Here is a 26,148-nt window from a genome sequence, read left to right on the forward strand (position 1 = left end):
TTCTCCTCAGAACCTGCCATCCCCAATACCAGTGTTACTGGGTATCAAATCAAAGGGCACAGAGGACCTGCACCCATCACACCTTTACCTCTATCTGCACATCAGTTGACTCCTGGGGCTGTGCCACCAGGGATACTGGAAAAAATCTGAAGGTACCTAATGTCCCTGGGACCAGTGGATGAAGGCCAGATTTCCAACTCTTGTCAGCATCTTCTGTGACTTGCACCTGGACACTGCCTCTGCCCCAGGCGAAAACCCTCTGGGATCCTGGAATAAGGAACTAGTGCCACATGGACAGGACAGTGTGACATCAAGCCAAGGACAGTTTCGCCCCCATCAGGGAGGACTAGCTAAGCTCTGTGATCAAGCACCATTCTTTCACCCCCACAGGGAGGGAACTGAGAACCTTGGGCTGAGGGATCCTGTCCTCCAGGTTTCCAGGAGTCCGTTTCCTGTGGGTGAGTGCCCCTCTCCACCAGTGCTCTGTCTCCCTGGTTCCTGTGGGTGAGCACCCTTCCTACCCCAGTGGTCAGTTTCTCTGGTCCTTGTGGATGAGCACCCCTCACCCACCAGTGCTCAGTCACCCCTGAGTGTTGAGGGTAAGCATCCCCCCACCCTTCATTGCTCTGTATTTTCCAGTTCCTGTGAGTGAGCACCCCTCCCCCAGCAGTGTGAGTCCTGTCTGCCCACCCACCCTGGTTCCTGGGGGTGGGTGCCCCTCACCCTCCGTTCCCCAGTGTCCTCTGGGTCCTGTGGGTGAGCGCCCCTCACCCAGCAGTACTCAGTGTCCTCATTGTCCCTGGGGTACGTGCCCCACTCCACTACTCTTGGCTTTCCTCAAGGTTCCTTTTGTAAGGGGGCCCTGGTCCACTATTCTTCCTTCTGCACTCGGGCCTGCTGGTGAGCGCCTCTCACCCAGCAGTGCCCAGTGTCCTCAGGGTCCTGAGGGTGGCATCAGTGGCCCACCAGCTTTCAACCTGCTCTGGGTCCTATGGGTGAGCACCCCTCGCCCAACAGTGCCCAGGGTCCGGTGGTTCCTGTGGGTGAGCTCCCTTCGCCCACAAGGGCCCAGTACAGGCAGCTCCTGAGGGTGAGTACCAGTGGCCTTCTCTTGATGAGTGTCCTTCGGGGTCTGCAGGTGAGCGCCCCTCTCCCAGCACTCTTCAGAATCCTGGGAGATACCTTGGGTGTGCGCCCGTGGCTTTCTGTTGTTGCCTGTATTCTGGGTCCTCTGGGTGAGCACCCCTCACCCAGCAGTGCTCAGTCTCCTCTGTGGTCTGTGGGTGGTGCCTGTCCCTGAGCAGTGCTCAGTCTCCCCTGGGGTCTGTGTTTGGTTCACCTCCCTGAGCAGTTCTCAGTCTCCTCTGGGCCCTGTAGGTGTGCACCCCACGTCTACCTGTGCTCAGTCTCCTATGGGTTCTCTTGCTCATCACCCCTGGCCCACCACTGCTCTGAAATCTCTTTGGCCTCTGGGTGAGCACCCCTCATTCTCAGTTTTCAGAATCTCTGTTCTAGTGGGTGAGCTTCCCCTGTCCCTACTGAGCTGCTTCGCATCCTCTGAGCCATAGGGCGTCTGGTTCCTGAAATGACCTGAGGTCTGTGGTGAGGGCCTTTCACTCCAAGGCAAGGACACCTTCTTGGGCCTCTCAAGACAGTCCCAGTCAACACTGTGGTGGAACCTTGGGGAGCCCTGGATTCCTCCTCCTTCCAGGAAACTTGTTTGCCCTTTGGTGCAGCCCCTCAGACAGGCTTCTCCTCAGAGCCTGCCACCACAAGACCAGTATTTCTGGGTCTCAACTCAAAGGGCAGGGAAGACCTGCGCCCCTCACTCCATTGCCTCCATCTGCACACCATTCGGCTCCTAGGGCTGTGCCCCTAAGGATGCTTGAAACATGCCCAGGGTGGCTGAGGTCCCTGGGACCAGAAGATGAAGGTCAGATTTCCAACTCTTGTCAGCATCTTCTGTGACTTTACCCTAGCCACTGCCTCTGGCCCAGGTGAAAACCCTCTGGGATCCTGGAATAAGGAACCAGTGCCACATGGACTGGACAGTGTGACATCATGCCCAGGACATTTTCGCCCCCATCAGGGAGGACTAGCTAAGCCCTGTGAACAAGTACCACTCTGTCACCCTCACAGGGAGGGATCTGAGACCTTGGACTGAGGGATCCTGTCTTCCAGGTTTCCAGGATTCTGGGTCCTGTGTGTGAGCACCCCTGTCCCACAAGGGCTCTGTCTCTCTGTTTCCTGTGGGTGAACACCCTTCCTACCCCATTGGTCAGTCTTCTCTGGGTCCTGTGGGTGAGTGCCCCTCACCCAGCATTCCTAAGTGTCCTCATTGTCCCTGGGGTATGTGCCCCACTCCACTATTCTTGACTTTCCTCAAGGTCCTGTTTGTGTGGGGGCCCTGGCCCACTCTTCTTCCTTCTGCACTGGGTCTATGGGTGAGCACCACTCACCCAGACATGCCCAGTGTCCACAATTTCCTGTGGGCGGCATCAATCCTCCACCAGGTTTAAGTCTCCTCTGGTTCCTGTGGATGAGCACCCTTTGCCGTGAAGTGCCAAGGGTCCAATTTTTCCTGTGTGAGAGTACCTTGCCCACAAGATCCCAGTGCAGGGAGCTGCTGTAGGTGAGTGTCCCTGGCCCACTCTTGATCCAGTGTCCTTTGTGGCCTGTGGGTGAGCGCCCCTCACCCATCAGTCCTCAGGATCCTAGGTGGTTCCCAATGGTGTGCACCCTTGTCTCTCAGGTGTTCCCTGTCTTCTGGGTCCTCAGGTGAGGGCCAGTCACCCAGCAGTGCTCAGTCTCCTCTGGGCCCTGTGGGTGAGTATCCCTCACCTACCAATGCTCAGTCTCCTCTAGGACCTCTTGCTCTGCGCCCCAGCCCACTACTACTCTGGAATCTCTGAGGCCTCTGGGTGAGTGCCCCTCACACAGCAGTCTTTAGGGTCCTAGGTTGGTCCCAAGGGTGTGTGCCCCTAGCTCACGGGTGTTCCCTGACTTCTGGGTCCTCTGGGTGATCGCCCCTCACCTACCAGTGCTCAGTCTCCTCTGGGTCCTCTTGCTCAGCGCCCCTGGCCCACCACTGCTCTGGAATCTCTGAGGTCTGTGGGTGAGCTCCCCTCAGCCTCAGTCCTCAGAGTCTCTGGGTTCGGTGAGTGGACTTCCCCTAGCCCTCCCTAGCTGCTTCCTATCCTCTGAGCAATAGGCTGCCTGCTCCTGTGATGACATGAGGGGGGTGGTGAGGGCCATTCTCTCCAAGGCAAGGACACCTTCTTGGGCCTCACAAGAATGTCCCAGTCAACACTGCAGAGGAATCTTGGGGAGCCCTGGATTCCTCCTCCTTCCAGGAACCTTGCTTGCCCTTTGGTGCGGTCCCTCGGACAGGCTACTCCTCAGAGCCTGCCACCACAAGACCAGTGTTACTGGGTGTCAACTCAAAAATCACTGAGGACCTGCGTCCATCACTCCTTAGCTACCATCTGCACACCTTTCTGCTCCTGGGGCTGTGCCCCTAGGGATGCTTGAAACTCGTCCATGGTGGCTGAGGTCCCTGGGGCCAGAAGATGAAGGCCAGATTTCCAACTCTTGTCAGCATCTTCTGTGACTTGCCCCTGGCCACTGCCTCTGCCCCAGGTGACAACCCTCTGGGATCCTGGAATAAGGAACCACTCCTACATATACAGGACAGTGGGACATCAGATCAAGGACAGTTTCACCCCCATTAGGGAGGACTAGCTAAGCCCTGTGAACAAGCACCACTCTGCCACCCTGGTATGGCGGTTACTGATTTCTTATACTCAGGGATCCCGTCATTCCAATTGGCAGAAATCTGTGTCCTGTGGGTAAGCATACCTCATTTTTATTATTCTGTCTTTCATGATTCCTGTCCCTTTTTTCTCCTTTCTTTCACTCCTAGGTATTGTGCAGCAGAACTTGCAGTGTTTGTAGCTACAGGGCCTGCTCTTTTCTTTAGCCCAACTGCAGGTGTTTTTCACCCCTCACTGGGTCCCTTATTTCTCTACACTCTCCAGGTCTGCTCTTCCTCCTGGCACTCCAACCCCTCTACATTGTTTTTCTCCTGGAGCCTCCCTCCCTGCATGCCTCTTGAGAATCTCAAACCTATGTTCAGAGTTGGACTTAGGCTCTTCACAGCTCCTCTGAGCCTGAAGTCATAGTTTAAGGACATCATACTTACCTTCATGCAGAACATTCAACAGGTACTTTCAGGAGATAAGGAACCCACCAAACTGAGGTCGGACAAAAGCATCTACCCTTGTGAGGGTTTATATCCTGGCACTCAGAAACATAAATAAAAGCCATGCTGGAAGGTCAGATCTCTCTTTTCTGATTGGCAAAGGTCTTTCATAAAATGAAAATATCTAGTGCCAGTGAGGATGAGTTAAATGGACAATTCCAAATATATTCTAAGTCCAGCAAACCAGTAGGAAGTATTTGAGAAGCTAGATGGTAACTGGACAAGCATAAAACCACCTCAAGCTTGGATCCCTTGGGTTCAATAAAGCAGATGCAGCAATCACTTGCCCACTTCTAGAAATTGTAAAACATTTGAACTTGGGAGAGGAGGGTGTTTATCCACTAAGGCAGGATGTGCCCACAAGATGTGGGGTGCAATGTGACATGGGAGTTTTTTATCAGATGAAAGGAAGTAACACTTGTTTGATAGAGTGAATGTGAAGAAGTGGAGAAGCTGGATGAAGTGTGCAGGGCTGTAGTGCAGCTGCAGCAAAGGTCACAGGGAGCAGGACCAGACCTGCTCATTGGATGGACTCAGGCCAAGGAACCCCAGCTTCAGCACATTTCTGGTTTTGAAGTTTTGACCATGGAGTTGTGTGCATTTGTTCACAGGTACTTGCTCATGGAACACTATGTATGTTCATTAGCTAGGTTTTAGGGGAACCTCTGTCTGCTAAGATGCTAGACAGTGGTTCTTCCCACAAGGGGCTTTGCTTTAGCACTTGCCCTCTGCCTGGAGAGCACTGAACTGCTGCCTGCCACTCTCCCAGCACTCTCCCATCAGCCATGTAGCATTCTTCTGTAAAGCAACATCCTTCTGCAATGCCCTGACCAGGCCTGTGTGCCAACCTCAAGCAGGGCATGGTCACAGAGCTGGCACCAACACCTGCTGGCCAGGATGGGCCCTCCCTGAGCTGCCAGATTGGCCTCTGCCCCAGCACCTAGCCTAAGGATTGGTACTAAACCTCTTTTGGGGGGTTCTAGAGGGTACAGGGGAAGCCAGGCAATGGATGAAATGGAGAAAATGTGAGCAAAGAGCAAGTGAGGGGTGTGGGGGCAGGAACTGCAGGGTGCTAAGAAAGGAGACTCCAAGTGTGAGAGGGCAGGAGGGACTCCAGGCTCCATCCTGCTGGTAAGTCCAGGGAGGGCAGAGCTTTCATTTGTTGAGGGCACCTTTTATGCCCCGAAGCTGGCGGTATGCAAGACACACCTGATGTCATGGACCATCTACCTCAATAATGTAAGGGAGCAGTGATCACCTCAGTTTCCAAATGGCACAGGATGCTCCAGGGGTTGATGCAACTCTTGCCAGTGGTACCCAAACAACCAGTGGCAGAGCAGGTACAAGGACCCAGGTCGATCTGTCCCAGGGTCCATGCTTTTTGTAGTACTACCAGCACCCTCCAGGTTAGAATGCTGGCAGGAAGTGGTCAAAGAGAAGCCAGGTCCTGTCCTGTTGCCTGCAAGGCTGTTCTGCCTGCATGTTCCAGTGAAATGACAGATACCATCTACCAAGCAGTTGTCCATGAGGGAGCCCCATGTGTTGGTGGGCTCATTCAGAGACTCAGACATAACTAGAATTAACTTAAATCTAGGAGTACATAGAAGCATGTGTGTATAGAGCAGGATAGGACACAAGGCCTAGGGTCAATTCAAGACTAAAACCAAAGACCAGACCAAGTCTAGGACTGAGGTGAGCCAAGACAAGAGAAGGCCAAATGCCAAGAGAAAGACCAGGGCAACCCTGTCCTAGACACACTGGTGTCGAGCTTAGTGGACAGCTGTGACAGACAGGGTCAGGTCTGCTGAGGCAGGGCCAGGAATGGTGGTGCTGGGTACTTGCTTTCTGCACAGGCAGGTCTGAGATCATCTTCAGCCCTGATGCTGACCCAGCACATCAGTGTATGGATGTTTAAAAAGCATACATGTATCTGTTGATTTGCGGTACTGGGTACAGAACCCAGGGGTGCTCTTCCAGACTTTGTTTGTTTGTTTCAACACAGGATCTCACTAAGTTAAACAGGGTGGCTTCAAATGTGTGATCCTCTTGCCTCGGCTTCCCATTCGTTGGCATTACAAGTGTGGCCATTGCACCAGGTTCTATGGATGTTTTAACCCAATGATCACCCTCAGTGGAAGACTCATGCACACTATGGGGTAAGTTCCAAGGTCTCTTCTGGAGTGACCTTCTGGCAGCTTCTGGGAGTCTCCTGAGCCTTTAGAGGACAGTGGGGGCTGGGGTAGTTTTTGTCTTTAGCTTGGAATGTGGATGCACCCTCCAGGTTAGAATGCATTTGTTAACAGGTACTGACAAGATCAGAAATGATGGTTCTTAGTCCTTCAATGACAGGGACAGAATGATGGGGACCATCACTAGAAAAGAGGATCTGACCCACATGGTTTAGGGAATGACACTGACCTGAGAGGCACTTCTGTCCCTGCAGGGAATAAGTGGTTGTAGTGAAAGGTAAATAAAAATATATGCCATCCTCCAGATGCAAAGGCAGCATTGACTCATTTGGAGAATCCAGACTGCAGATCTCCCCAGCCCTCCATGATGATGGTCTTGCTCAGTTGTGCAGAGTAGTTGAGAGGGGTCAAGTGCCATGTCCAGCCCTGGTCAGATGTGGAGTGGAGGCATCTACCAAGTGCCTTCTACGTTGACTTTGGCAGCAGAATGCAGAATGCTGCTTCTGCTGACTTTCCTTTCCCTGCTCCCAGATCCCAGATCCCAGAGAATCGGGTTTCAGATTGCTTAGTTCTCAGTCCCTGGCATGTCCTGTCAATGTCCCAGCTACCAGTAGGCAACTGTCCCATGCCCAGGATGGAAACTTTGGCCAGGCCAAAGCACTGTTCCAGGAAGGAATGCAAAGTTGGAGGATATTGGGCTCCCTAACATCCCCCCTCTGTTTACATATCTTTGTCTCCCAGATTCCTTCCTGTGGATGGCAGTACTTCTGTGGAACAGCAGAGACAACTCAGCTTCTCTGTCCTATCTCCTGGCTTTGTCCCTGTAGATTGCAGTACTTCTGTGGGAGAGGCTGGGGCAGATCAGCTTCTTCCTCCATTTTGGCCAAATTGCAATTAAATTCATTTTTCCTTTATATATTGTCTTCTCTTTTTTCCTAATGCTGGTGAACTCTCTAATCCTGGCAGAAGGGACTCCAAGAGTCTTGGGCCCCAGGAGTGCAAAAGTTCCTCACCCATGCCTACTCCCCTACTGGGACTCCCAATGGTCCCTAACCTGTCGACCCTGGGTCCCTCACTAAGGCACTGTCCATGTTTTCTGCACAGCCTTTGGCTATAAGCAGACTGGCCTTGCATGTCCCAGCTCCCAGTCCCTTTCTGGACTCCCCACCTTTCCTCCCTCTCTCCCTGTGCCTGACACCCCACAGCAAGTCCCCCTAAAGGCATGGGCACCCACCTGCCCAGACCACCCCAAGCTAATCCTGGGCTTCAAGAGTAGGTCTCTGGGGCACAGTCATGACTGTAGGAAGAGTCCAGAGAGGACGACCTTTGAGTCCTACCCTGGAGGCCCACCCCATGGTTAATATCCCACTCTCCAGTTCTGCATTCTGGGAGGAAACAGCTGGAGTCCAGCCCACTGAAGAAATGTGAAGGACTTGGGGCAATTCCTTGGGCAGGAAGCCCCTGGCATCTGGACCAGCAGATGAAAGGGCCTCATGAGTGAGTGGTGGAGGGAGCCCTCAGTTCTAGGGGGTGGGGACTATTGGATAGGGGAAAGGAAAAACCCCAAGAGGGTGTGGCTTGGGAAAGACAATGAAAAAGAAAGCCATACATTGATATCTTTCCTCTCAAGATAAATCCTCTTCAGATGCTGGCCACTGGTTGGGAGAAAGTGTCATCAAACCTAGAATGATAGTCTCTAGGAAACACTAATCTTTTCCAAGGTAACTCCTCTCCAGGTGCTGGCCACTGACCCCCTTCCCAACTCAGTTACCTGAGTGCCCATTCTGTCAGGCTCACTACATCATCTCTCATTATAACCTTTATAAACCTCATCCCTTTCTTTGTTCAGTGGCTCATTTTCCATCAGGAAAGTGGGTCCATTCAGAACCATGACTCCATTCCTGAATAAGAGAGCTGAGCTGATTTGCAAATTTTTTCTTGGATCCCCTTTTTTTCTGCTAACAGGAATGCTGAGTTTTGTGGTGTGGTTGTTGTCCTGTGGGTGCCCAGATGTGTCCTGGGCTGATGGGCAGCAGGAAGGCTGGGCCCTGATCCCTCAGTGTACCACCAGAGGCAGCTGGGGTGGGAAGGACTCAGCAGGGCCCAGGAAAGTGAGCCCCAGGGAAGCATGAGTCCCTCCTCTAGGTCTAAAGTTTCTCTACAGCCACCCCACATGGCACTGGAACCATGATCTGCAGTCACAGAACACAAGGACACATATGGACAGAACTTTCCAAACACTGACCCATATTATGAGCCACAATAAAGCATCAGTAGTATTCACAGAATGGTGTGGATGAGTAGTGTAATGTGTATGCATGTGGTAGGTGTGAAGTGTGTGTGTGATGTGTGCATGTCCTGCGAGTGCCATTTATGTGGATAGTTGAGTGCTGTGCATGTCGTGTTGTTTGTACAGCACAATTTGTACAGTATGATGCATTTTGTGTCCTGTGAGGTGGTATACTGTATTGAGTTGTTGGGTTCTGTGTGTGTGTGTGTGTGTGTGTGTGTGTGTTGTGTGATGTGTAAGGAGGTGCATGTGTACCTGGTGTGTACCTGTGTGTTTTTTCTATCATTTCCAGGGTGACTGTGACTTGGCAGAACCAGGCCCTCAGATTCTAGGCCAGCAGTGCTGGTGCCAGCCTGCCTCTGCTGGCAGATGGCAGTCATAGCAATGACAAAATCCCTGTACCCACAGGACAGCCTCTGGCAGAAAAGGAACACCCCTGAGACTCACATATAAGTCAAGGCCTAGTGTCCACCAGAGAATTTTAATGTCAAGATGGCAGTCAGCTGGTGGGACCAGTGCTCAGCAGGAGCATGGCTTCCAGTCACCTCATGGTGGATAGGTTGAAAGGCCCCCTGTCCTCCCTGTGGCAGCCCCTGGAAAGCCTCCCACAACTGTGCTCATGCTCATGATCACAGACCCCATGAGTGGACCCATGTGCTGCTAGAAAGGCCACAGGGATAAAAATTCACTGAATCCAAGACCTGTGTTCAGTGGCCATGTTTATAATGAATGAGATTCTGTAGCTGAAGTCTCCAGTGCCCACAAACAGTAGACGAAGGTAGAAGCATGCTCACCACTATTCAGTGGCTCTGACAAAGGCCGTAGACAGATAAGGGACTGCTCTTCACACCCTCCCCACTCTTATTCCCCTACTCAAAGTTTCAAGTCTGAGATGGGTGGGTGGCCACTGGTTGAAGTCACAGGAGGGTATTCCCAGGGGCACCTTCCAGCCTTGGAGCTTCCTCCTCAGCATCCAGGATGATACCTACTTAAGGGAAGAGTCTTACTTAGGAAGGAATGGAGTGTCTCTTCTCTGGGAATCCTGGAACAGGGTGCTCTCTATAGAAAGGAATGCCATCTTTCTTGATATTTATTTTTGGTGTCCCCTGCACAAACTCCAACAAAAACTACAGTGTTATGATTGCCCACTTTACTTTGTAGAAAACACATGGGGCCTAGATTCCCCAATACTACCCCTAACAGAACTCCATTTTGCTGTTTCCAAAGCCTGTAGTCATCCTTTTGCCTTGGCTGGGAGGGTGACATGAGTGAGGGAGAAAGGCCATGCGACTGCCCAGAGGAAGATGGAAGCTAAGCCCCCACTGAGGTGGCAGGGCAGGCTCTGGCTGAAATAGCAAGGCATCAGCCACTGGGGTAGCCTTGGGGATGGTAAGTGAAGCAGGAGAAGTCAGAGGCCTGGGCCACATCCCAGATGCCTCTGTCCTGTCCCTTAGATCCAACTCATCCCTGAAAAGGCTGTCCTCCTGCTTTCCCCACAGGATGAAGACGGGGCAACCTGACAGTCCCTGGTCCTGCCTTGGCAGACAGGGCACTTGTCAGATCTGGGTTCCAGAGAAAAATGAATATTTATTTTAGTATAGCTATGTCTCATGCAGCATGAGGAGTGAATCCCAGCAGGACTGCCTGGAGGACAGAGTGCCCCCCAGGCCCACATGTTAAAGGTCAATCCCCAGATGGTGCTCCTGAGAGGTGATGGAACTCAGGAGGTGGGGCCTAGTGGGAGGTGTCAGGTCATGTTTTGTGTCCTTGAAGGGATACGGTCTCCTTCTAGTTTCTTTCTGGCATCCAGACATGAGTTGTGAAGTTTGCTCTGTCACATGTTCCTCCATCATGTGCTTCCTCACCACAGGCCCCAAAGAAGCTGTGGACTTAAACCTCTAAAACTGTGAGCCAAAATAAACTGTTCCTCTTTGTGGGCCTCAGGCATTTTGTTACAGCAATGGAAAGCTGACTCTGCCACTCCACATCAGCCTCTCTGTGTCCCAGCACTTGCTTTCCCAGCCACACACCCAGGAGGCATGAAAGTAAGCATCCTCAAGGACTTGTGTGTGTTCATTCCAAGTCTGTCCATCCACAGAAGAAAGGAGCCACTGTGACACACTCATCAACAGCACATCATTCAGCAGCACAGAGCAGAGCGTGGACAGGCCCATGGCACAGGAGCACACCACTGAGTAAATGCCAAGTTCAGAGCAGCACCCTCCACACCCCTGCTTGATTCATCTTATAATGGAAGTTTCCAGAATAGAAAAGATGCAGCACTAGCAATAGAAGTCAGAACAGTGGTTACTGGGCAGGGGCAGCACAGGGACTTCAGGAGAGTGGTCGCAGGGATCTATCCCTGGGCACAATTTTAGGGTGCCTATAAAGGGAGAACTTTTGTGTGTTTCCCTTTTTGTGGTTATTCTTTGTCCTCATTGGTGAGAATCAAAATCATCAGTGGCACCAAAGCATTCAGAAAAACATTCAAAGATGGAGTGAAATGGGTCTTGTGTCTCAGAGGGTCTCAGAGCTTCAGTAGGGATCCAGGAGTTTGTTTTTTTTCTGGTGAGAAGGAGGAGCATTTCCTGTGGGAAGAGCCCCTGTAGCAGAGCAGGGCCCTGACCTGGTCAGATGTGGAAGGGAGGTGCCCTACAACCAGGACAGGAGGGCAGAACAGAGGGGAAGAGGCTGGAGACTTGGCCAGGGCAGCTGGGATGGAGGGCCAGACAGGGGAGGCCATGGGGTGGGTTTGGCAGCTTGTGTGACTGGGGCACCAGAGGGCATCTGCAAATGCCAGGTGCATAGTTAAATGACTAGGTTTTGGAGGGGGTGGGAAAAAGCAAGCTTGGAACAGGAGAATATCACAACCATTTGGTAGAAGGTGATAGGGCAATATCCAGGATGGGTTGATCCCAGGACATAGCTTAGGAAGGAAAGTAGGGAAGAAGAGGAAAGAAGGAAGGGGCAAGATGGGATGAGGAGAGAGCAGGTACTCTGTTGGGGTCTCTGTAGAGCCATGTCCAGCTAGGACCCTGGCAAGACAGAGGTAGAGGTGGTGGGGAGGGAGGAGACAGAGCAGGGAGGTGGGAGAAGGGAAGAGAGGGAGAGCCTACTTGGGCAGCTCTTTGCATGCAGGAAATAACAATAGCAAGAACAGCACACATGGCAGAGCTTCAGCTAGCCACACTTCATACATTACTCCATGTTTCTCAAGCTACCTGGCCTCATAGATGTTGCTGTTACCTCCAATTTGCAGAGAAGTCAAAGGCTTCAAGCAGGGGAGTAGGTTTCTGGCCAGGATGGGCACACTGATTGTCAGAGTCTGTGTTCCCAGGCTCTGAGTTATTCTGCTACCTCCAGGTGGTAGGGCTGGACTGTGGAGGGGTGGGCAGAGTACCTGGGTGGGGGGCCTGAAGGGCTCTTCAGTTTGGGCACGAGTTGTGGTGTGGGCTGTGCAGTTGCAGTTTCAGGGCCTTTGGTAGTCTGGTGGCTGCTCTCACCTTATGCCTCATCCACAGGGAGAGGGGAGATTTCCCCCAGCCACATGGATAAACCCACTGTTTGATGTTTCCTGGGCAGACACGGCTGTCGTGATCTCCTATGGCATTTCCAGGGTCCAGAGTCCTCTGGATGTGTGCTCACACAGTGGGGGTGGGAAAAATTGCCAGGAGCCAGAGAAACAGGGAAGGTGCCTGGGGGCTGCTGACCTGGAGTCCTGACTCTGGAGCTATGGAAAGGCCATGAATCATTGGACCTTTGGAGTGACTTGGAGGACCAAGTCTGCTCCTGGTCATCACAACCATGGAAACTTCGATGCTGCTTGGCATGCAAGTGGGCAGGCTATGGTGTAGCATGCTGCAGGCATTCCCCCACACCCCTGGAGAGGGCAGTGCTGGGCCTGGAGCCTCAGGTGGGCCAGTCCAGAGTCTGTGTTCATCACAGTCCTCTATTCTAGGTGTCAGAGCCACAGGAGAGCATCTGACCTGCACAGCCTGGACAACAGGAAGTCCAGTAAGCCCCTCCCACCCCTATTAATAGGGCCTCTTGGCAGCCAACAGACAAAACATGGGAGGTGAGTATGGTATTAACTGTGTTGGAACTATAGACCTTTTCTAGGGAGCACCAGGGCACAGTTATACCTTAAGAGGATTTGTGTGTATCACTCCTACTCCCCCAAATCTTAGGAAGTAGGTACTGTCATGGGACCTAATTCATATATAAGTCAAATGACATAAAGATACATTAATTAACTAACCTGAGTGCACACAGGGAGTAAGTGGCATAGCAGAGCTGGGTTAGAACCAGGCACACTGGATTTGGGTTTCCATCTTTTCATCATGACAAAAGAAAGACCTCAAAGCACACAGAACAAAGGGGGTTGATCCCATGCCCTGGAATGGAGCACAGGGAGGCTCTGAGCCAGCATGGCTTAGGGCATGTGTCTGCAGTAGAGAAGTGTGTGGTGGCACAGAGATAGAAGCAGGAGGGGTCACCCTGCCAAACAAGAGCTGCTGTAAGGCAAACCTCGCAGCAACAGTGTAGAGATGTGATTCTGGGTGGGGAGAAATTTGGGACCAATTAGATATAGGAAGAGGGAGGCACAAGAATGTCTAGCTTGCATGGGCTTTCCTGTCTTCTTGTGGTATATGTATACAGGTTTGGGAGGACAGTCTTGGTCAAGAACAGCAGCTAAGGGGTCATATATGCACGGTGCAGAGGGGTCGTTAGAAAGAGTGGGCAAAGGTGAGCATATTGGATGGAACATTTCTGATCTTCACCATCCTTTGGGGCAGAGTGTAGGAACCTGTGGCAAACTGCACTGTGTTCCCTGAAGTCACACAGAAGGCAGGGATCAGAGTTAAATATAGCTGCCTCTACACTGTGGCAGAAGGGAGTTTATTTATTTATGAAATAAACAAATTTTATTTGAAAGGGTAGGTGATTGAACCCAGGGCTTTGCACATTCAAAGCAATTGTTTTACCTCTGGGTTCACCCCCAGCCCAAGAAAGTATATTTACAGGGCAAATGGGGGGTGGGTTATTGTGAGGTCACCAGAGCTGAACAGAGTCAGAAATAAATGAAAATCTGTAGACATTAGAGCCAGTATGACTGGCAGTCTTGGATAGTGCTTGTAAACACATAATCTTGGGGAAGGCATTCATGCCATTCCTGGGCTAAGTTCATTGTGGTACTTATTTCATTTACCCTCCAGTCACCTTAGGTGAGTTCCATGACCCCACCACACTGAGTAAGTAAGTGAGACAGACTGAGATGACTAACATGGTTATGAGCATGCTAAGAATAAGAGTTGGATCTGGGGTTCAAGTTCAAGTGTTAAGGATCCTGAAGATTGGGCTTTAACCATTACCTAGCATTGACTCATGACAACTTCTGCTAAAACTATAAGGTGCTCCTTCACCTCCTTCACCACCACTGCTCTTAGTAAAATCACCATGACTGCCTTTGTCCCCACCATGCTCATCATCCACATCATCCCCACTATCTCCACCACCATTAATATCATACCACTACTACTACCTCCATCTCCATAATCGTCACCTTCATTAATAACACCAGCACTACAACCTTCACTACCATCACCATCACATCAACTACCATCACCAACACCATCACTATCACCACCTCCATCTCCATCAGCAACACCAACTGCACTACCGTCACCATTATCACCATCATCTCCTTAATACAATTACCATTAGAACAAACTCTGTCATTATCACCATCACCATCACTATCATCACCACCAACATCATTACCACCACCACCTCCACCTCAAAAGAATCACTTCTACCACCATCACCATCAACACCATTACCATTCTCTGGCACACAGCAACAACCACCACTTCACAGTGTTGTTATCAGAACTGGATAAGGTACATCTAGGGTCCTTAGATACAGTTTGCTCCCATGGTCATGTTTGTGGCTGTGTCCAAACTGAAGTGGCTCCCCTTACCTGGAGTTTCTTCCCCTCTCCTTTCCATTCTCCTGAATTCCACTGATTCTTCCAACTTTTAATGCTTGTTCCAGGAAGATGGAAAATAGCACCAGAAGTTTGACCCTTCACTAAACAACAGACATAGTGGTAATATCTAACATAAATATTTTGGTATTCTTCTTTTCCAGAGGAAGGTTTATTATGTTAATTTTGGTCTATTTCAGTTCCTAGCATGGGAATAGCTACCCATCACCAACTCCCATCTCTGGAGCAGACAATCATGCATATCTTCCCATGGCACCTTGCACACAGCTTATGGGGGCCAGAGTGCACAAGAATAGCCATTTTCTCTACAAATTGGGAGTCTGCATTCTGATTGATAACCACTGCTTTTGGTCTTTGAGGTGAAAATATAGGGGGACAACCACTGATTTATCCCTCTTCAGACTTATGAAACCACAACATCAGTTGAAAGAACTTTCTAGGATATTTAAAGGGCCAAGATCCCTTTTTCCCCTTCATTTCCTCTCTCTTTCATTTTTCTCTTTTGCCCTCTTTTGGAGACAGTCACTTAAATTCTAGGATATTCAAAAGTAACCACATTAACAGGGAAACTTAGAAAGTCACCATTATACACAAAGAAGTATAGCCTCAAAAAGATCTGACAGGATCTTAAATTTATACCTTAGGCTGCTCCTTAGCACAGAGATAGTCTACAACAATCTCAGCAGATCAAAAACAGGCAAAACCTGGGGACAGGGGGGAAATATGATATCCAGAATTACTATGTTATTAGATTCAATTATCAACAAAAAATCACAAGACATCCAAAGAAACAGGCAATATGTCCATTTAAAGCATAGAAGACAAAACAAGAGAACCCTTTCCTGAGAAAGACAAGATAGCACACATGCGTCACACAGACCTCAAAACAATTGTCTTAAAATTGTGGGATGAACTAAAGAAAGAAGTGGAGAAAGATAAGAAAATGACATAAGAAGAAAATGAAAATATCAATTAAGAGAAAACCTAAAGGAAACCAGAGAAATTCTGAAGCTGAAAAGTGAAATAATTGAAATTTTAAAAATTTACTGGAGAGAATTAAAGGCAGATTTGAGCAGTCAGAGGAAAGAATCAGCAAAACTGAAGATAGGATCATTGAAATTATTGTGTGTGAGGGACAGAAACAAAACAAATTGGGAAAAAGTGAACAGAGCTTTGAGGTCCCATGGGACACCGTCAAGTATACCAGCACATGTATGGTAAGGATCCAGGAAGAAGAGAGAAAGAAATGGTCAGAGGGATTATTTGACGATCAAAGACTGAAGACTCCCCACCTTTGATAGAAGAAGCTCAGAGAACTCTAATATGAACTCAAAGAGACCCTTTCTGAAGTATCATACTCAAACAAAGCTAAAGACAAAGAGGGACTGTCAGAAACAGTGTGAGAGAAGTACTCATCACATACAAGGGAGCCTCAATTTGATCCTCAGCAGATTTCCCATCTGTACCTTAGGAGGACAGAAGGTAGTGGACTCTACATAGACAAAGCCCTGAAAGAAAAAAAAAATACGGTCAATGAGGAATCCTATATCCTAAAAAACTGCCCTTCCAAAGTATGGGAAAATTTAAGACATTCCCAGCTTAACAAAACTGAAGGAGCCTGTTACCATTAGATCTATCTGGAAGACATGTTCAGGGGAGTATGCAGGTCAAAGCTGTTTGAAGAAGTTATTTGAAGAAATAAGGGCCTCAGTACAGGTAAATGCATGGGCAGCTATGATGTAGTGTTATTGTAACAATGTGTCACTCCAATTTGTTTTCCACATGATTTAAGAGACTAACACACTTGAGAAAGAAAATTCCAGGAGTTACTAATACTGTAGCCTTGGTTTGTAAATCCAAATTTTATTTTCTATGTGATTTAAAAGATTAATAAATTTATAAATTAATGATGTTACGGAGATGTAATTTTGTGAAATAACTGGAAGAGGATGAAGACAAAGCTCTAAAGAAGCAGTTTTTGTATGGTGTTGAAGTTGAAGTGATACAAATTCAAACTAGAGTGTAATATCTTCAGGATATTAAATGCAATCCCCAGGGTAATCACAACGGGGAAAAAAAGACTATACTCAAAAGGAAATGAGTATCACTGCAGAAAAAAAAATCAACTAAACTGAAAGAAGACTTAGTGCACAAAATGAGGGACTTAAAGTTAGAAGGTCTATAGAAAACAAATAGCAAAATGACATAAATCTTTCTTCATCAGCAATTACTTTAAATGTAAATGAATTACATTCCTGTCCAAACATGGAGACTGGCAGAATGGAAGAAATATATCCCCCCCATGATTCAATTATATGCTCTCTGCAAGAGATTCATTTACTTTTTAATATGTCTTTTTTTTTTTTTTCACTTGCCAGTATGGGACTCAAACCCAGTGCTTTGTGCATGCCAAGCATGTACTTCACCACAGAGTCACAAATCCAACCTCAGACTCACTATAGATCTGGAGACATAACCAGGTTGAAAGCAAAGGGATACAAAAAATCCAGTAAGTAGTAACCCTCAGAGAACAGGGGTAGTTATACTAATGACAGACACAATGGTTCTCAGAACAAAAAGGTTACAGTTATCTCATACTAGACAAAAGCACCAAAAACGTTCACTGGAGAGAAGATAACCTATGCAATAAATGGTGCTGGGAATATTGGAAATTCACATGTAACAAAATGAAATTAAACCCCTATCTCTCAACCTGAGTGAAACTCGAAGTGGATCAAAGACTTGGGCACTAGACCAGAGACCCTGTGCCTAACAGAAGAAAAAGTAGGCCCAAATCTTCATCATGTCAGCTTAGGATCTGACTTCCTTAACAAGACTCCTAAAGCACAAGAAGTAAAATCAAGAATCAATAAATGGGATGGATTCCAACTAAAAAAGTTTCTTCTCAAGAAGAAATAATCAATACATGAAGAGAGAGCATACAAAATGGGAGAAAATTTTTACAATGTGCACTGCAGATAGAGCATTAATCTCCAGGATATATAAAGAACTTGAAAAACGTAGATGTTTATAGCAGCTCAATTCACAATAGCTAAACTATGGAACCAACTTAGATGCCCTTCAACAGATGAAAAGATAAAAGAAATATATATATTTCTTTTACACACACACACACACACACACACACATATATATATATATATATATAATACATATATGATGGAATATTACTCAGCTTTAAAGAAGAATAAAATTCTTGCATTTGCTGGTAAATGGATGGAGTTAGAGAACATCATGTTAACTGAAATAAGCCATACCCAAAAAACCAAAGGCCTAATGTTTTCTCTGATTTGTGGAAGCTAATTCACAATAAATGGGGGATATAGGAAAGAATAGATTACTTTAGGTAGAGGGGACTTGAGGGATGATAGGGGACAGGAAGGATACCAGAATAAATCAGACAGTATTACTCTATGTACATATGTACATATATAACTATATAACCTGTGAGATTCTACATCTTGTATAACCAGAAGAATGAGAAATTATGCTCCATTTTATATGATGTTTCAAAGTGCATTCTCCTGTCATGTATAGCTAATTAAAACAAATAAAAAATTTTAGAAAAATATTACTTGGGACAAAGAAGAACAGTGCATACCAATGAAGCTTCAGTCAGCAAGAAGTCATGTATAAGCATGTATGAAAATACATATGAAAATGGATGAGATTCTGACCCATACCACTACATGGAAGACCCATGAAACTACACCAAGTGATACCAGTCAGGAATTACATTCTGAGACCACTAGAAGCCATGTCCGTGGGGACAGGCAGTGGGTGGTGAGTGCTAGGGCCAGGGGCAGGGAGGGGTTAGTGTTAGTGGGATATAGTTTCAGTCTGGGAAGATGAGGAGGTCCTGAGGATGTGCTGCTTTATGCCACTAAACATACACTCAAGAGTGACCATGTGGGGCTAGGGTTATAGCTCAGTTGGTAGAGTGCTTGCCTCACATGCACAAGGCCCTGGGTTCAATCCCCAGCACCACACACACACATACACACACACACACACACACAAAAGAGTGACCAAGATAATAAATGAGATGGGACATGCATGGGACATGCATTTTACCACAGTAACCATGTCCTATTAAAAAAATATAAACCCAAGTAGTCATCTTCCTACTGTCCCTGAAAAGAGTCTCCATTTGGGGTCACAGGGAAAATAAACCTGTTTCTTGGACATTTGCTGCCCAAGCTTTCACAGGTGGTACTTCCTGCCACTGCCACAGTGGTCTCAAGTCTCAGAAATGCAGCATACTTAGGACCAGGAGTATTTCAGGCAACTAGGATTTCTTACACAGGAAAGCCATGTTTTATCTCTTTACTGCCTCTTCCTGAAGATGGAGGAAAAGTTTGCCTTGGGCTGATCCCTGGAGAATTCTTTCAATTTCTTTATCCTAAAACTGGTGTAACAGGACCCTACATGCTTGGAACTGGTCTTATCTTGTATTTTATATCCAAAGAAATATATGTGATTACCCCAGAGACCTTCTCTACCCTATCGATAGTAGGGTTACTTGTCTATGTAATTTAAAAATGTTACCTCTATTTAAGAATTTATTGATAATCTTGATGAGTAAAATATTGCCCAACTATAAGAGGTAAAACAGGCTTCCATCAAACAAATCCATGATACAATTGAGATGGAGAAGTCACAGTAGGAACTGGTTCAGAAGCACCACTAACTTTTTGATTGTCCAGAGGAATAATACTGCTGTGAACTTGGAGGTTACTTACCAGAAATGGCTACATAAAGTATACAAGGAGGTAAAGAATCACCTGGATTATGAAATCTTTGTGCAGAATATGATGCATCAAAAGGAACAAGAGCACATATTAAACAGGGTGGAGAAATGTGGGACATGACTGAGAAAAGGGTTAGCTACCAAAGGATGGTGTTGGCCATATATCACTCAATTAACCAAAAACTTATCTAATTAAACACACATGAGCCAATAGTATTTTTAATGAGAGGGGGCATGATGGGTCTGGCTATACTAGTTCTGGCTTCTAATAACAACAACTCAGAGTAGCCCAACTCTCTTTTATCTGCAGACAGGTAAAGGGGGCAAGCTTCTTCTGTGATGGACTGGATAGTGTGGAGTTAGGGGAGCCATTCTCTCAGAGAAACTAGACAGGAAACTGCCTGATTCTGCTAGGTTAGGATGACTTCCCACATCTCCCCATTTTTAATATTATTTAAAATGCAAATTTTGAGCAGTTATTTTGAGGTTCTGGATCTTGGTTTTGAGAGCTGCTTTGGGGTCCTGACTCTTGATTCTGAGGGTATGGTAACCTGGGAGCTCAATAGAGCTAACATGCTACAAACATTGAGATTGGAGATTTAAATTCTAGTTGTTTGGTCATATTTTTAGCCTGTCAAATCAGATTCCTCATTTATCCCCACAAAGGCACATGGAGTATTTCCTTCACTTGATTCTACATTCTCCTTCTTCTCATTGACTTCTGGCTCTCCTGGAAGAACAGGGATGATGTCTCTGGTTAGATCTTCAACCACTTAAAACGTGGTTCCAGGTCCTTCATGCTTGATGGAATGTTTAGGTACCCAAATAGGGCAGAATGGTCCTTCTGAAAAGACACAAGCATAACCTCTACTCCACATTATTACTGGATCTGGTCCTTTCCACTGTCCTGTTTGTAAATCTTTCCACCAAACTAGACCCAACGAACCTGTCATGGCAGAAGACATGTCTCTTGGCTGCTGTGTGACTTTCTGAATCACAATTTAAAAAGTTTAAAACAAACAATGTATGATTAAGCTTTTTTTGTGGGGTCTTATCTACCCTTTTTTGTTTTTATAATTGTAGCTTAATAGATAAATGAGCTCATTCTACAATGGCTTGGCCTTGAGTTTATAAGGAATACCAGTTCCATGTGCATTATAAAATTGGTGGCAAAACTGTTGAAAAGAAGAACTAGTAAATGTTGGAGAATTATCAGTTTTGATCTGTAAATGGACAGTCTAATACTGCAAAAACAGCTAGACAATGAGAAATAACATGTTGAGTATGCTTTTTTTGATAGCCTCCAGTCTTTACTTATTCTAGGGGGCTAACACAGTGTACTTCTTAAGTTACATTTAACTATTGTTTCTTTTTCAAATGCCCAAGAATGGCTATGTTTTGATTTTAACTGCTTTGCTAGGTGTTTAAGACTATTCCTGTTTCTTAAGAGTCTGCTGAGTTCCCACAGGAGTCATTTGTGGGGAACTTGAGAGCAGCTTCTTAGCTCCTTTGGTGCCACTCATGAGGTAGGGTCTCCTTGATGAGGTGGCTTCCCTTGGAAACATCAGGATATCTCCCTTTTCCAATGATCCTCCTCTGCAACAGGTGCACCATTTGGTTTTTCTTCATCTAGTGGTCTCATCAATCTCCCTGATGGGCAGGTCGTGGGGCCAAGAATTGCAAAGCTCCTTGAAGAAGTTCTCTTGTTCCCTGGATTCAAGTGACTCTGAGGGCAAGAGCCAAATCCTGGTTTTCTTGGCCCCTTTATTTTAGTCTTGATGTCTAATCTGGATCTTAAACATCCAGCAAGTCAGTCTCACCAGTCATAAAGTCAGAGTACTGGGCTTTAACTTCAATGTTTATAACTTTACAGTTGTTTACCCCCTTTTATTTTATTGGGGTCTATATTATCTTCTCTGTCCTATAGGTGATGCCTTATTACCTCAACTTAATTTAGGTGACTTGTTCATGAAGCAGTACTTCTGCAAAACATTAATCAGGCAAAGTTATAGAGCTTACAAGGAAAATACAAAATGGAACTAACAACAGTAAAAACATATTTAATTTGTGTAATAGCTATCTTGAGTTTTGGCTCCCCTGTTTGAGATCACAGTAATTTTACAAAAACAAGAAGAAGAAGAAAAAAAAAAAACAAAAAACAAACAAACAAAAAAAACAGTCTTTTGAATGTAACTTTAAATGAGCTAAAGTTGAGCTTATTTTGGAGCCATTCTAACATGCAATAACATGGGAGGCAAAGTCACATATCAGGTAATGTGGGGCTCTTCACAAATGCTAAGCACTCTGTTCTGAAGTTGATCTTTGCCTCCTCTTTAAACATCATTTTACAAAGATTACATACAATCTTTCTCGAGTCTACATGAACATCAGTTAACACAGTATGACATTACATTTAAAACATGAATCAAGGAGAGGATGAGAGAGCTTTTAACTTTCCTTTTGTGTAGCAAATTGGCAAAATGCTTTCATGCTTCACAATATTAACCTTTAAACAAATCAGGCTCTCACTTATAGAAATACATTTACATTTTTATCCCAGTATGGAAGGTAACATACAATTTTACATATATCCTTTTGATTACAGGTCCTGTTACCAAACATTAAATGATATAGATAAATCCCCAATAAAATGTACTATTCTTATAAGTTTAAAGTTACCATACAGAGAAGTTTAATTTGGAGAGCAGCAGCTTGATAAATTTTCTGCTTATAAGACTTGTATACATGAAAGATATGAACATGCTTAATATACAAAGAAGAGTAACCACTCCACAATTTCCTTGATATTTTTATATTAATATAGTTTAGTTTTTTAAACAAATTTAAACCCTGTAATATAGTATAAATATCCTAAATATTATTGTTTAACCACAATTGTACAAACCGTAATTCTTAAGACTAATCATTCTAAAGAATAAAACTTAACAGACACAATGTTGAGAATAAATTAGTGTTTTAAAGAAATTATTGTCATTTTAACATATGTAATCTTTGGTTTATATTAGTACATTAATATTTGACATTAGGAAAAACCTTAAATAGCTTTAACTGATTGTCTCACATATATATAACCAACTTAGTTACACACAATCTTGTTGAAATTTGCCCTTTATTTACACACAGCATTTCTTAGCACTTACTTAAACCCTCATATATTTCATCACACAAAGACATTCCTACCCAGAAACATTTTTTCCTTCTACTAAATATATTTCCACAACTAGAACATTTAATTTTTCTCTTTTCTGTCTGTTGACCCCTATTTCATTCACATTTTGGAACAACTCTTATGAAATTTCTGAATTTAGATAAATTTCTCCATTTTAATAAGATAAAATAATTTATGGTATTTATAGTACTCTAACTGAAACACACTTGAAACTTTCGGATCCTTTAGTATATAGAATTGTACCTGTTAGGCCTTAACTCTTAGTAACCTTGGTTTTAGTGATGACATAAAGAAATTTTAAAATATTTTTATTTGCCCATCTATGAAAACACCAATAATGATTAAGTATGTTATCCCCTGGAACTTAAGGAGTTGAGAATATTTGGTGTTATTAAACAGTTAACATTTTACCTTTTTTAAATTAATCAACTATCTCTAACAAACACATTTGAGTAATCCCATACATGTCAAATCTAATATACTAATTTTACTGTAAAATCAAGAATGAGGAGATGAAAGAGCAAATGCAGGCATTGAAGGAGGAGATGAAAGAGCAAATGCAGGCATTAAATGATCGCACCAATCAACAGTTAAAAGACCAAATACGGGAAGCAAGAGATCATTTCAATAAAGAGTTAGAGATACTGAGAAAAAACCAAACTGAAATCCTTGAAATGAAGGAAACAATAAACCAAGTTAAAAACTCCATAGAAAGCATAACCAATAGGATAGAACACCTGGAAGACAGAACCTCAGACATTGAAGACAAAATATTTAACCTTGAAAACAAAGTTGAACAAACAGAGAAGATGGTAAGAAATCATGAACAGAATCTCCAAGAACTATGGGATATCATGAAAAGGCCAAATTTGAGAATTATTGGGATTGAGGAAGGCTTAGAGAAACAAACCAAAGGAATGAACAATCTATTCAATGAAATAATAACAGAAAATTTCCCAAATCTGAAGAATGAAATGGAAAACCAAGTACAAGAGGCTTATAGAACTCCAAACATACAAAATTACAACAGACCCACACCAAGGCACATTATTATGAAATACCTAACATACAAAATAAAGACAGAATTTTAAAGGCCGCGAGAGAAAAGAATCAAATTACATTCAGAGGGAAACCAATAAGAATATCAGCAGATTTTTCAATCCAGACCCTAAAAGCTAGAAGGGCCTGGAACAACATATACCAAGCCCTGAAAGAAAACGGATGCCAACCAAGAATCTTATACCCAGCAAAACTTACCTTCAAATTTGACGATGAAATAAGATCCTTCCATGATAAACAAAAGCTAAAGGAATTTACAAAAAGAAAGCCAGCATTACAGAACATTCTCAGCAAAATATTCCATGAGGAAGAGATGAAAAACAATGATGCAAATCAGCAACAGGAGGCGCTAGCCTAAAGGAATAGCCAAATAAAGGAGAAACCAAATCATGTCAAAAACAAATATGAGTCAATTGACTGGGAATACAAATCATATCACAATAATAACCCTGAATGTTAATGGCCTGAATTCATCAATCAAAAGACACAGACTGGCAGATTGGATTAAAAAGAAAAATGCAACAATATGCTGCCTGCAAGAGACTCATCTCATAGAAAGAGACACCATAGACTAAAGGTGAAAGGATGGGGAAAAACATACCATGCACACGGACACAGCAAAAAAGCTGGAGTATCCATCCTCATCTCAGATAATGTGGACTTCAAACCAAAACTAGTCAGAAGGGATAAAGAAGGACATTACATGCTGCTTAAGGGAAGCATAAATCAGCAAGACATAACAATCATAAATATCTATGCCCCGAACATTGGCTCATCCACGTACATCAAACAAATCCTTCTCAATTCCAGAAATCAAATAGACCACAACACAATAATACTAGGCGATTTTAACACACCTCTCTCACCACTGGATAGATCGTCCAAACAAAAATTGAATAAAGAAACTATAGATCTCAACAACACAATCAGCAATTTAGACTTAACAGACATATATAGAATATACCATCCAACAAAGAATGAATACACTTTCTTCTCAGCAGCACATGGATCCTTCTCTAAAATAGACCATATTTTATGCCACAAAGCTACTGTTAGTAAATACAAGAAGATAGAGATACTACCTTGTACTCTATTAGATCATAATGGATTGAAATTAGAAATAAATGACAGAATAAAAAACAGAAACTTCTCCAATACCTGGAGACTAAATAATACACTATTATATGATGAATGGATAACAGAAGACATCAGGAGGGAAATAAAAAATTCTTAGAAGTAAACGAGAACAAAGACACATCATATCAAAATCTCTGGGACACTATGAAAGCAGTACTTAGAGGAAGATTTATTTCATGGGGTGCATTCAAAAAAAGAAGTAGAAATCAACAAATAAACGAGTTAACACTACAGCTCAAAGCACTAGAAAAAGAAGAGCAGACCAATACCAAAAGTAGTAGAAGACAGGAAATAGTTAAAATCAGAGCCGAAATCAACGAAATCGAAACAAAAGAAACAATCGGAAAAATTAATAAAATAAATAGTTGGTTCTTTGAAAACATAAATAAAATTGATAAACCCTTAGCCACACTAACAAAGAGAAAGAGGGAGAAAACTCAAATTACTAAAATTCGGAATGAACAAGGAAACATCACAACAGACACGAGTGAAATACAAAACATAATTAGAAGCTATTTCGAAAATCTATACTCCAACAAAACAGAAAACCTTGAAGACATCAACAAATTTCTAGAGACATATGAACTACCTAAACTGAACGAGGAGGACATACACAACTTAAATAAACCAATTTCAAGCAATGAAATAGAAGAGGTCATCAAAAGCCTACCAACAAAGAAAAGTCCAGGACCAGATGGGTTCTCAGCCGAGTTCTACAAAACCTTTAAAGAAGAGCTCATTCCAATACTCCTCAAACTATTCCATGAAATAGAAGAGGAGGGAACCCTACCAAACTCATTCTATGAAGCCAATATCACCCTGATACCTAAACCAGACAGAGACACATCAAGGAAAGAAAATTTCAGACCAATATCCTTAATGAACATCGACGCAAAAATTCTCAACAAAATTTTAGCAAATCGCATACAAATATATATTAAAAAGATAGTGCACCACGATCAAGTGGGTTTTATCCCAGGGATGCAAGGTTGGTTCAACATTTGGAAATCAATAAATGTCATTCACCATATCAACAGACTTAAAGTTAAGAATCACATGATAATTTCGATAGATGCAGAAAAAGCATTTGATAAAATACAGCATCCCTTCATGCTCAAAACACTAGAAAAAATTGGGGTAATGGGAACATTCCTAAACATTATAAAGGCCATCTACGCTAAGCCCATGGCTAATATCATTCTAAATGGTGAAAAACTGAAAGCGTTCCCCCTAAAAACTGGAAC

At 44.6% G+C, this 26,148-nt stretch overlaps 1 pseudogene; it reads left to right on the plus strand.

The window, feature by feature from the left end:
- Positions 1-991: 991 nt before the first annotated feature.
- Positions 992-25,579, plus strand: LOC124981152 (ATP synthase F(0) complex subunit B1, mitochondrial-like; annotated as a pseudogene).
- The last annotated feature ends 569 nt before the right edge of the window (positions 25,580-26,148 follow it).

The sequence above is a fragment of the Sciurus carolinensis genome, chromosome 3 (assembly GCF_902686445.1).
Source record: "Sciurus carolinensis chromosome 3, mSciCar1.2, whole genome shotgun sequence".
Classification (NCBI taxonomy): Eukaryota; Metazoa; Chordata; class Mammalia; order Rodentia; family Sciuridae; genus Sciurus; species Sciurus carolinensis.